The 9,807-nt window shown below is 39.5% G+C and overlaps 1 long non-coding RNA gene across 1 annotated transcript in view; it reads right to left on the bottom strand.

Annotated features, from left to right (window-relative positions):
• Positions 1 to 1,620: 1,620 nt before the first annotated feature.
• LOC102495358 (uncharacterized) overlaps positions 1,621 to 9,807 on the bottom strand; it is an 11,214-nt gene continuing 3,027 nt past the window's right edge. Inside the window, exon 3 of the long non-coding RNA XR_335809.1 lies at positions 1,621 to 1,897. This is a non-coding gene — a long non-coding RNA (uncharacterized LOC102495358). The remainder of the gene's footprint in view (positions 1,898 to 9,807) is intronic.

Below are 9,807 nucleotides of genomic sequence, written 5' to 3'. Positions count from 1 at the left end.
GTAGGAAAGTATAACTTTGAAAGGTTTGTTCTGGTATTTAGAACTCTCACAGCCGGAAATGCTACCGGGTAACTCAAAACGTAGACTTACGGATTCTGTTAACAGCACAGAACAACATTTCAAATAATATCAGCTTTTGCCAGCCATGCTTTACACCAAGGATCAGTGTATCACTCAGGGTTTTCCAGGGAAACAGAACCAATAGGGTATATCGTATGTGAAAGTGCTTCTAAAATATTGTGGGGAAAAAACAGGTGAAAGCATGAGTTTATTTTGGTACCCAAATTTTAAAAAAAATTATGCATAGATTTTTCATAATACACATTTTACGTGAACTTTTTGAAGTCCTCTCATATATATATATATATATATAATGATAATTGAGACTGAGAAGTCTCACAGCATGGCACCTATAAGCTGCAGACCCAGCAAAACTGGTGGTGTAATTCAGTCTGAGTCAGAAGGACTGAGAACTGGGGGATCCTATGGCTAACTCCCAGTCAGATGCTAATGGCCTGAGAACCTGGGAAGTAGAGGGTATATACATGTAAGTCCCAGAGTTGGAAAGCCTGAGAACCAGGAGCTCCAAAGCATATAGCAGGCGATGAAGGGAGAATTCACCTTTCCTCTTTTCCACCGTTGCTTGTTTTTGTTGTCTGGACTCTCAAGTGATTAGAGGATGCCCACTCACGCTGGGGAAGGTGGGCTGTTCTTACTCTTTCTCACTCAAATGCCAACCTCTTCCAGAAATACTCTGGCAGACGCACCAAGGAACAATGTTTTACCAGGTATTTGAGCATTCCTTAGCCTAGGTGAGCTGACACATAAAATTAACCGTCACAGTTAGTAAACGTTTAAAATGTAAAGGGCTAAACAGTATATTTGAATATGTGGGTTTTAGGCTTTGTGAACCTGTTCTCAGAACCACTCAGTCCTGCTGTTATATGAGAAAGCAGCCATAGACGATGTGTAAATGAATGAGCATGGTTACAATTTCAGTAAAACTTTGTCAGTGAACACTGAAAATTTAATTTCATGATATGTCATGAAATATTAGTCATTTTGGGGAACTGGATTTGGCCTGTGTGCCGTAGTGCTGACCCCTGCATGGCAACATTGTCCCTTTGGTGAAAGAATTCTGCATGCTAAATAATTTACTTTGCAATAGACTTCAGAACTGCAGCCTCCGTATTTTTCTAGCTGGTTTATTTTATTCACAAGCATGTTACCATGAACAAGTTACTATGAGCATGGATTTCTCGAAGATCTTTCTCTTTACAAATAATTTGTAATGTCAGCTCACACTTACTAGTAACATTTATTTGGGATCCTTCCACACAATTCCAAAGAGGCATTTTCATCAACATTCAAGCTCTAGCTTTCAATCTCTGTATGGACCACTGTTCTTTATCCAACTTCACTTCACTCTAACTTCTTTTTAACTGATTGATTGATTTCTGAAGAGTTATCAACATTTTTTAAAAACTGTGATAAGCACACATACATTTTGCCACTTTCACTGTTATGTTTTGGTATCGCTGAGTAGTATTAAGTGTATTCACATTGTTTGTTTCAATCTCCAGAACACTTTTTATCTTACAAAACAGAAACTCTATTAAACAGCTGCTCCCCATTTCCTCCTCCCCTATGCCACTAGAAACTGCCATTCCACCCTTTGTTTCTATGAATTTTACTACTGTAGGTATCTCACATAAGTGGAATCACACAGTGTCTGACCGTGGGTGACCTGCGTATTCCGAAGGCGTGTCCATGTTGTAATATATGCCAGCATTTTCTTCCCTTCTAAGGCTGCATAGTGTTCTATCGCATGTCTATGTTTGTCTTCGTTCATTTAGGCTTCTATTGAATCATCAGAAAAGTCATGACACATTTTTGCCTAGAAAAACATAGAAAAACATGTTACGACTTTCCTGATACCCCAGGATAACAAAATGTCATAAACTAGATCACTTGTAAACAACAGCAGTGCATTTCTTAAAGTTTTGGAGGCTAAGTGTAAGACTGAGGTGCTCATCTTGGTATCTGGAGAGGATTAGCTTTCTGGTTCACAGGTTGTTCCTTCCTGCTATTCCCACACATGGTAGAAGATGTGAATGAGCTCCCTTGGGCCTTTTTTATTAGGGCTCTGATTCCATGCATGAGGAGTCCACCTTCAGTACCTAATCACCTCTCAAAGGCCCCACCTCCTAATATTATTGCCGTGAGTGTTAGAATTTGGGACTATGGAAGTCAACATTACCAGGTACAGAAATGAATTTTCTATTGTGAAATTTGGTTTTCTACTAGTTGACCTGAATATATCATGGATCTGTGAAGTTGCCAAGGAATCAAAGCTTAATCATGCCTCAGCATTTTTTGTACAGGCTGCTAATTGCTAAGCAAGACTCCCTTTCAGACCATCAAGGGCAAGAGTGGCAGAATTGAGTTCCTGGATCAATCTTTGTCTTGATATATGGCAAATCCCATTTCAGCTTCCAGAAGGAGGGCTGCTAATGATTAAGTCAGGCACATTCTGTAGTCACTCCGCACTGTAGTGCTAGACGCGCTGTTTCTGAGCCTCAGTGAGCTCATCTACACAGCAGGAAGAATGGCTACTTTGAAGAGTTGCTAAGGATTGAAGGAGATGATGTATACTTGATAGCTACTGATGGCTGTGACTATTATTTGAGAACTCTTATTATTTGCCTCTAAGATCAGTGTTTTCCTTTATAAACCATCTCTTCCTGAAATAGAAGTTCAGTCCCTATGTGTTTTCCTACTCAGAACATTTTGTGGCATCATTGTGACATTTTATAATTTAGAAAAGATTCTATACTTTATACTTGACACAGGTAGTTTCTACCCTGCATTCCTGTTTCAGATAATGCATAAAAATACTAAATTATACTGTCTTGGATCAGGTCCCTGAGTTTCTCTATTATTAATACTTCTTTACTAAAAGCCACATACATTCAACTCTAATCTTTCCTTCTGATTATTAATACAATTCTTTTTTCTATTGTAAGACATAGTCCCACTAAGATCCATGCCACAAATTTTTTAAAATGTCTTTTTATGTCTTGATTGTGTGTATGTGTTTACTATTCTGTATAATCCTATAAATACTGTATCAGTCACCTCTGAAAAATTATTTAAATTTGTGATGTCTAATGTTCTTAACCAATAAAGAGACATTTCTTTCTCTAAAAATAGCTTGCTGTTTCTACTTCGGGTAGCCATTGGAGGGGCCGAATTGCCTTCACATGATAGTGAGCTATTATCTAGTTTATACAGACATAAAAAGGTGCATATATGTCTGGCTGAAAAGCACAGATATGGGGGTCTTGTCTACCTGTGCAAGTTAGGTATCCGTGAGGGACTGTGGTGTAAATGACCTCAGAATAAATAGGAGGGGCTGACCAGCATCCCTGGGTGGCTAGAAGGTCCAAGAGTAAGGTGATGAATTGGCTTAAAGGTCACAAAAGGGCGCTGACCGCATGGGTTAGACCTGCTGTCTCCTGCGCTGAGTGACCCTACTGACGATGACATTTTGTGATGAAGACTTAGGACATGAGCCTAGAGAGGAGAGCATCTGAGAAGTAGCTGAGTGTGAGGAAGAGAGAGAGAGGAGGAGGAGACATCACCTATATTGTGGGAAAGCTATGAATGCACGGCCTCCTGGGTCACTAAGCCTGCTCAGACTGCAGCTGATTCTAGGCACCCTTGAAAAGGAAGGATTCTCATGTTCCTGTTGCACCATCTCCAATTTTTACAGGAGATGATGGGTAGCTACATGTGGGTGACCAGGAAACAGCTGGAAAGGTATTTTTTCGAGTAATTTATTATGGTAAAATAGACGTAACATAAAATTTACCATCTTAACCATTTTTAAGTGTACATAAGTGGTACTAGGTACACTCACATTGTTGCACAACCATCACCACTATCTTCTCCTTTGTGCACATGTGTGAAGTTTTGCACTATAGGGCGCATGTGCTTGACACAGATACAGAGAAAATGAGAAATCACCCAGTCACCCTAGAGGCGGACACGCCAAAATCTCTATCCTCCATTCTCATATTCAACTTTATTTACTTATTTTATTTGACCAGAGAGGGACAGGGTGAGAGAGAGAGAGAGAGAGAGAGAGAGTGAGTGGGAAAGTGAGAAAGTAAGCCTCCAGGTCCGGAACTAGAACTGCGGTCGACCATGTAGGAATCCAGCACCCTTAACCACCACACCACCTGCCAGCTCCCCCAGTGTGATTTTCAAGCCTCCATGTCGGGGACTCAAACTGAGAAGTCTGTCATATAGGATCCAATACCTTAACCTCCACACCAACTGCTGGCCCTTTTCCTTCATATTTTGAAAAATGTTTTTCTATGCATCAAGCTCTAGGTTAACATTTTTTTTCCTTCTGGTTCTTTGTCTTCTGGCTTGCAAAATTTCTGGCAAATCTACAAAGGCAGTTCTTACCTTTGTTCTATGTAAAATGAATTTTTTCTTTGGCTGTCTTAAGGCTTTTTCTTTCTTTGGTTTTCAGAAGTTTGAATATGATGTGAGTTTAAAATATGTGTGTGTGAAGGAACCAGCAGTTGGTGTAATGACTATGTTGCTGGACTCCCATGTAGTCGACCGTGGTTCAAGTCCTGGACCTGGTAGCTTAAACTCATGCCGGGTACATATGCGTGCATCCCCAAGATCCCAAGAGGAGAATGGAGGAGAAGGGATTGCGGCGTAGCCATCCCCCTGAGGGGTGATTTCTCGCTTTCTGTCTCTCTGTCTCTCTCTTTCTGGCGAGCGTACGCGCCCTATAGCAAAAAAAACTCTCCAAAAATAAATAAATAAACTAAAATGTGTGTGTGTGTGTGTGTGTGTGTGTGTGTGTATATATATATATATATATAGCTTTATGTATATGTATATATGCATATATGTGTGTATATATGTATATGTGTATTATGTATATATGTGTGTGTATATAATGTCTGTGTGTGTATATATATAGCTTTATGTGTATATATACTATGCATATATATGCATATATATGTGTGTGTATTATGTGTATGTGTGTGTAAATATTGTGTGTATACACACACACACATACACATACAAACATACATAGGGTCATCTGAAAAGTCATGATGCTGAGCCACCATCAGCCACCCAAGGAATGTTTCTTAATATTCCTATTTCACCCTCAGCTTTAGGCTTTTATTGTGAGCCTGCATCTCAGAGGGATTCTTTTCTTCATATTCTACTTTAGCAGTAGACTGCCACATTTACTTAATGTTTGCTAGCTGAGTCGGGGAGGGCGACATGCAGGAGGTTCATTTTATGTTGTCCTGGGACAGCCGTAGCCTTGGGCACTGTGTCTCTGAGTGTCACAGGTGCTGCGTTCTCGTCGGTTATCCTGTTTTGTTCCAAGTGAGAGGGAATCTCTAACAGTCTGCACCCAGGCTTTTTCCTGCCCCGGGCAGAGTAGTGAGTATTTTCTATTTCATTTTCTCAGTGGGCATCAGCTTTCAGCTGTGCCTTTAGATATGTTTTCTGTGTTCTCCCTGTTCTAGAAGCTTAGAGCATCTGTACCTTAGGTAAGATAGAACCCGGGCAGGGCTGTTACCCTTCCCTCTCTTCCAGTCCTGAAGCACCATCAGCTTTCCCTGATCTCCTGCCCTGTTACCTCCTCCTTATCCCCAAGCCCCACATGCCCAGTCATTTTAATGCTTGCCCAGCGATATTTGAAGGGAAAGTTCACAAGTGCATGCAAGACTGCTTTGTTCTGAGACTCTCAAGGGTCTATGCTCTCATGCTAGTTTACAATCTGCCTTTTGTGATTTGCCGAAATTTTTTGTTATCACCAGCTTATATGTTCTTGGTGTCTTCTACTCCCATGCCCTAACCCAGGAGAACAAGTGCAGGCAGTCCCTCTCTACTTGGAAGTACTGTCTCTGATGGATTCAAGAGATAATTTTGTAAATGATCTGGATTTTTGTTGTAGTTAGAATTGGAATGGAGGTCTTTTCAGCCTCCTGTATCCTAAAAAGATATCAAAAATCCATTGAATTGCCACCTAAACTTTTAAAGGTGTTGAAAAGATTAATTTCTCTTCCTTTGTTAGCTTTATTGGTTATTATAGGTTAATGTGATACATAAAGAGCCCCATTGGTTTAGAATAACTTCCTATGAAAATAAATCTATCAGAATAGAAAGCTTGGTTTTTCGTGCCCTTCAGCTCTTCTTAATGCCCACGGATCCTGGCTTTCTCTTTCTCACTATGTTCTTTATTTGTTACATGTCCTTTTATTTTCTTGCTATCATAATTCCAATTCCTTAAGGGCAGAAGTTACATCTATTATTCATATTTGTCCTTCCCTAACTCCTCCCAGCATGGAGCCTTATGTGTATCAGTACTTTATATGTTTGCTGAATTCTAACTAAAGTAATTTATAATTTACCCTCATTTGTAGATCACTGCGCTACTGGATCTTTAAAGTATCACTTGACTTCCTGAGTGGATAGCTGAAAAGTCATGAGTTGGTCCCAATAAGAAAGAAATGTTGACCTATTATGACTGATAATACATTTAAAACAAAACCAAAAAAATAGGTTTCAATCTTCGCTGTGTGAGCACCACATTTAGTAATTCATAACTGAATTTCTTGTAAGCAAACCCGGAGACAATTCTCTCACTGCTTGATTACACAGTAAACCATTTCTCATAAAAGAATCATCAATTCATAAAGTAGTCATTATAATGTACAGTATGCATGAAACATGCAGTATAAGGAAGGCAGCCTACAGGAAATGAAGAGAAAGAGCAGAGGACTTGCAAGAAACCTTCACATTTAAATTCTTATTTTTGCCTTAAAGATCTTCAATTCCCAGGACAAAGGAAAAGAGGTTATTTTTTCTTGTTATATTATTCCAAATCACTTTCAAAAAGAATTGCAAATGGGTGCATGTGCTTTCCAGGAACAGAGAGAGAAGGGGATGGAGTAGGGGAACACCCCCCAATGGAGTATGGTCCCACCACAATTTCTTCTCCTCTGTTTTGCCATCCTTTTGGGAATTGGGATGTATGTATGTACACATGCTTAGGATGTTTTTTAAACAGCCAGAACTGGGATTAGAACCTCAGTTGGCCATGTGGGATCCAGTTCCTTTAACTACTAGACCATAAAATTGGCCCTCTATATCAATTTTCTTAATATATACTTTTTAATGATTGAGAAATACAAGTCTTACTGATGATAAGTCTTAGCACTTCTGATCAGCCTACTTAGAGAAAGGCCAGAGAGAAATGAAGAGCATATTTTCTTTCATTTTCCTAGCACTTTATAGATTATAAAACAATTTCACATACTTTATATGTGACGTACTTAGGACCTTGTGTTCTATTTTACAGATACAGTAACTGAAGCTCAGAGCAATATACAATTGGCCTAAAGTCATGTAGTTAGTAAGAAGTGTAGTTTGGGCCATCTCTTCTGGGATTTGAACTGTAGTTGACCATATGGGTTCCGACTTTCTTAACAATTACACTATAAAGCCAGCCCTCTCTATTTTTTTCTTTAAAAATCTCTACAACTGCTCAGATCTTTCTACATGTAACTGTGAGAATAAAATGGCTTACCCTCCCACATATTGCCTATTGCATAGGAATTTTTCAAAGATTAATGACAAGGATATTTATGAAAATGTCTCTGTGACTTACATTTGTAACTATACAGATATATGGCTTTTGCCATTTGTATTTAATTTACATTTTAAAACTTTTTTTTTTTTTTGGAGCTTAGCCAGACAAGATGTAGCTCAGCAGAAAGGCTTGAAACTTTGTGAGCAAGTAAATAAATGATCCAGTGAATAGTATTAGCATATAAGTGAGTTCTCCACTCCTGTGTACGGAGGTCAGCAGGCCTCCAGTGGTAGGTGGATATAAGAACTCATCTTGGTTTTCCTAACTTTTTTTTAGCTTCTTTCTTTAGTTTGTAGGTTGTTAGAAAAAATGCAGTGTTCTAAGGGTTGCAAAACCTTCAACTAAGGAGGACAGGTAATCAAAGTGGGGGCTGGACACCAGTATTGCTATCTGCAGACCCAGTTTGATGTGGGTTCACAATAAGTCCTAAAATTTAGAGATATTTTTAGCCTCTTTCTCTGGTTTCCCTCCTAATTACAACATTTATTTTTCTCAACTTTCTTAGAAGATAGGGTAAGGGGGAAATAGTACCGACCTGGTTTTGTCTAGGTAATTCTGATTACTTAGGACACTTAGTTGTAGGAAAAGAACTCCAGCATCAGATATAACTGGTCTGACCCTATATAGAAACTTTCTTAGAGGTAGAAGTGAGCTCATTTGTAGCACTCTTACAATAAATACTGGTTTACTCTTTGTCTTAATAACCCAGCAAGCCAGCATTCTAACCTAGTGAGTGTTTTGTTTTGTTTTAGATATTATTGCTATAGGGCACGTGCACTTGCTGGAGAGACAGAGACACAAAGCAAGAAATCCCCCCTCCCCCCCCCGGGTTATGGTCATACTGTAATCTCTTCTCCATTTTCCTCTTGGGATTTTGGGCATCTATGCACACACTCCCAGCATGAGTTTCAAGCTGCTGGGTCTGGGACTTGAACCGTAATCAGCCATGTGGGAGTCCAGCACCTTCACCATTATGCCACCTGCTGGCCCTCTAACCAGGTTTTAAGAGAGGTATGTGTTGGGGGCAGCAGGTGGTGTGGTGGTTAAGGTGCAAGACTCTCACATAGCTAACTATGGGTGGAGTCCTGGAATTGGTGGCTTGCTTTCTCACTTTCTCTCTGTCTCTCTGGCCAAATTAAAAATAATAATAATAACACATAACTCTAAAAAAGTGTAGAGGTATGTATTCGATTAGGGAATTTTAAAAGAAAGACTCTGCCCACCCTCTCAAAATGCAAAAGAATCTGGGCAAAAAGACAGAGTGGTGAGCCCTAAGTTAATCGATTTGTTTTAAAAATAAAAATAGGGAGGAACTACACAGAAGGGATTGTTTCATGTGACAGAAATTTGTTCTTTTTAGAGAGAGGAAGAGTAGAGTAATCCAGGAAGTTTCTATGGGATGTCCCATAGCCAAATGATCCTTTGGCCATGGGCCATATTTTCTAGAGGTGAACCTTTCTGACATTGTGCTAAATAAAAATATTAATCCTTCTCCCTTTTCGAAAACCTCTACAGAAAAGGTTAAGGATGAGCAGAAAGGAAGAAATGTTGAAGCATTCCAAAGCGAAAAGGCAGCAACCACACCATCACTAATATTTGAAGGCCTCTCTGCTCAGTCAGCCTTCCCAAGTCTTAGGTAACGTCCTGCTTCATCAAGACCTTTGGAGGTTTCATTTCAAAGATTTTTATAAGGACCAGAATACCCAGATATCTCTCCTGAGGAACTTTTTCTCTTCCAAATTTCTCTCTATCCAACATATATGGTTAGCTGTTTTTGTGGCTGTTGTTTGTTTGTTTGTTTGTTTTTTCCATAGCATGCGTGTGTTAACTGGAAGGAGACAAGAGAAAGACAGGGAAAGTGAGAAATCATCCCACCAAAGGGAATGCCTACACCATGATTCCTTCTTCTTGAGTCTCCTCTCAGGATTTGGGGTATGCACGTACATGCTTCTGGTCTGATTTTCAAGCCACCAGGTGTGGGACTCGAATAGTGTTTGGCCATGTGTGAGTCCAGTGCCTTAACCACTATTCTACCTACTGGTGCATATATGGTTAGCTATTGAAGTCATGCTATTACTACAAAGAATAATTGCAAAATAAAAACTACA

This window comes from Tupaia chinensis, unplaced genomic scaffold (genome assembly GCF_000334495.1).
Source record: "Tupaia chinensis unplaced genomic scaffold, TupChi_1.0 Scaffold000539_1, whole genome shotgun sequence".
In the NCBI taxonomy this organism is placed as follows: domain Eukaryota; kingdom Metazoa; phylum Chordata; class Mammalia; order Scandentia; family Tupaiidae; genus Tupaia; species Tupaia belangeri.
The sequence above is the reverse complement of the archived record's forward strand: the minus strand, read 5'-3'. Positions and strand labels throughout refer to the sequence as shown.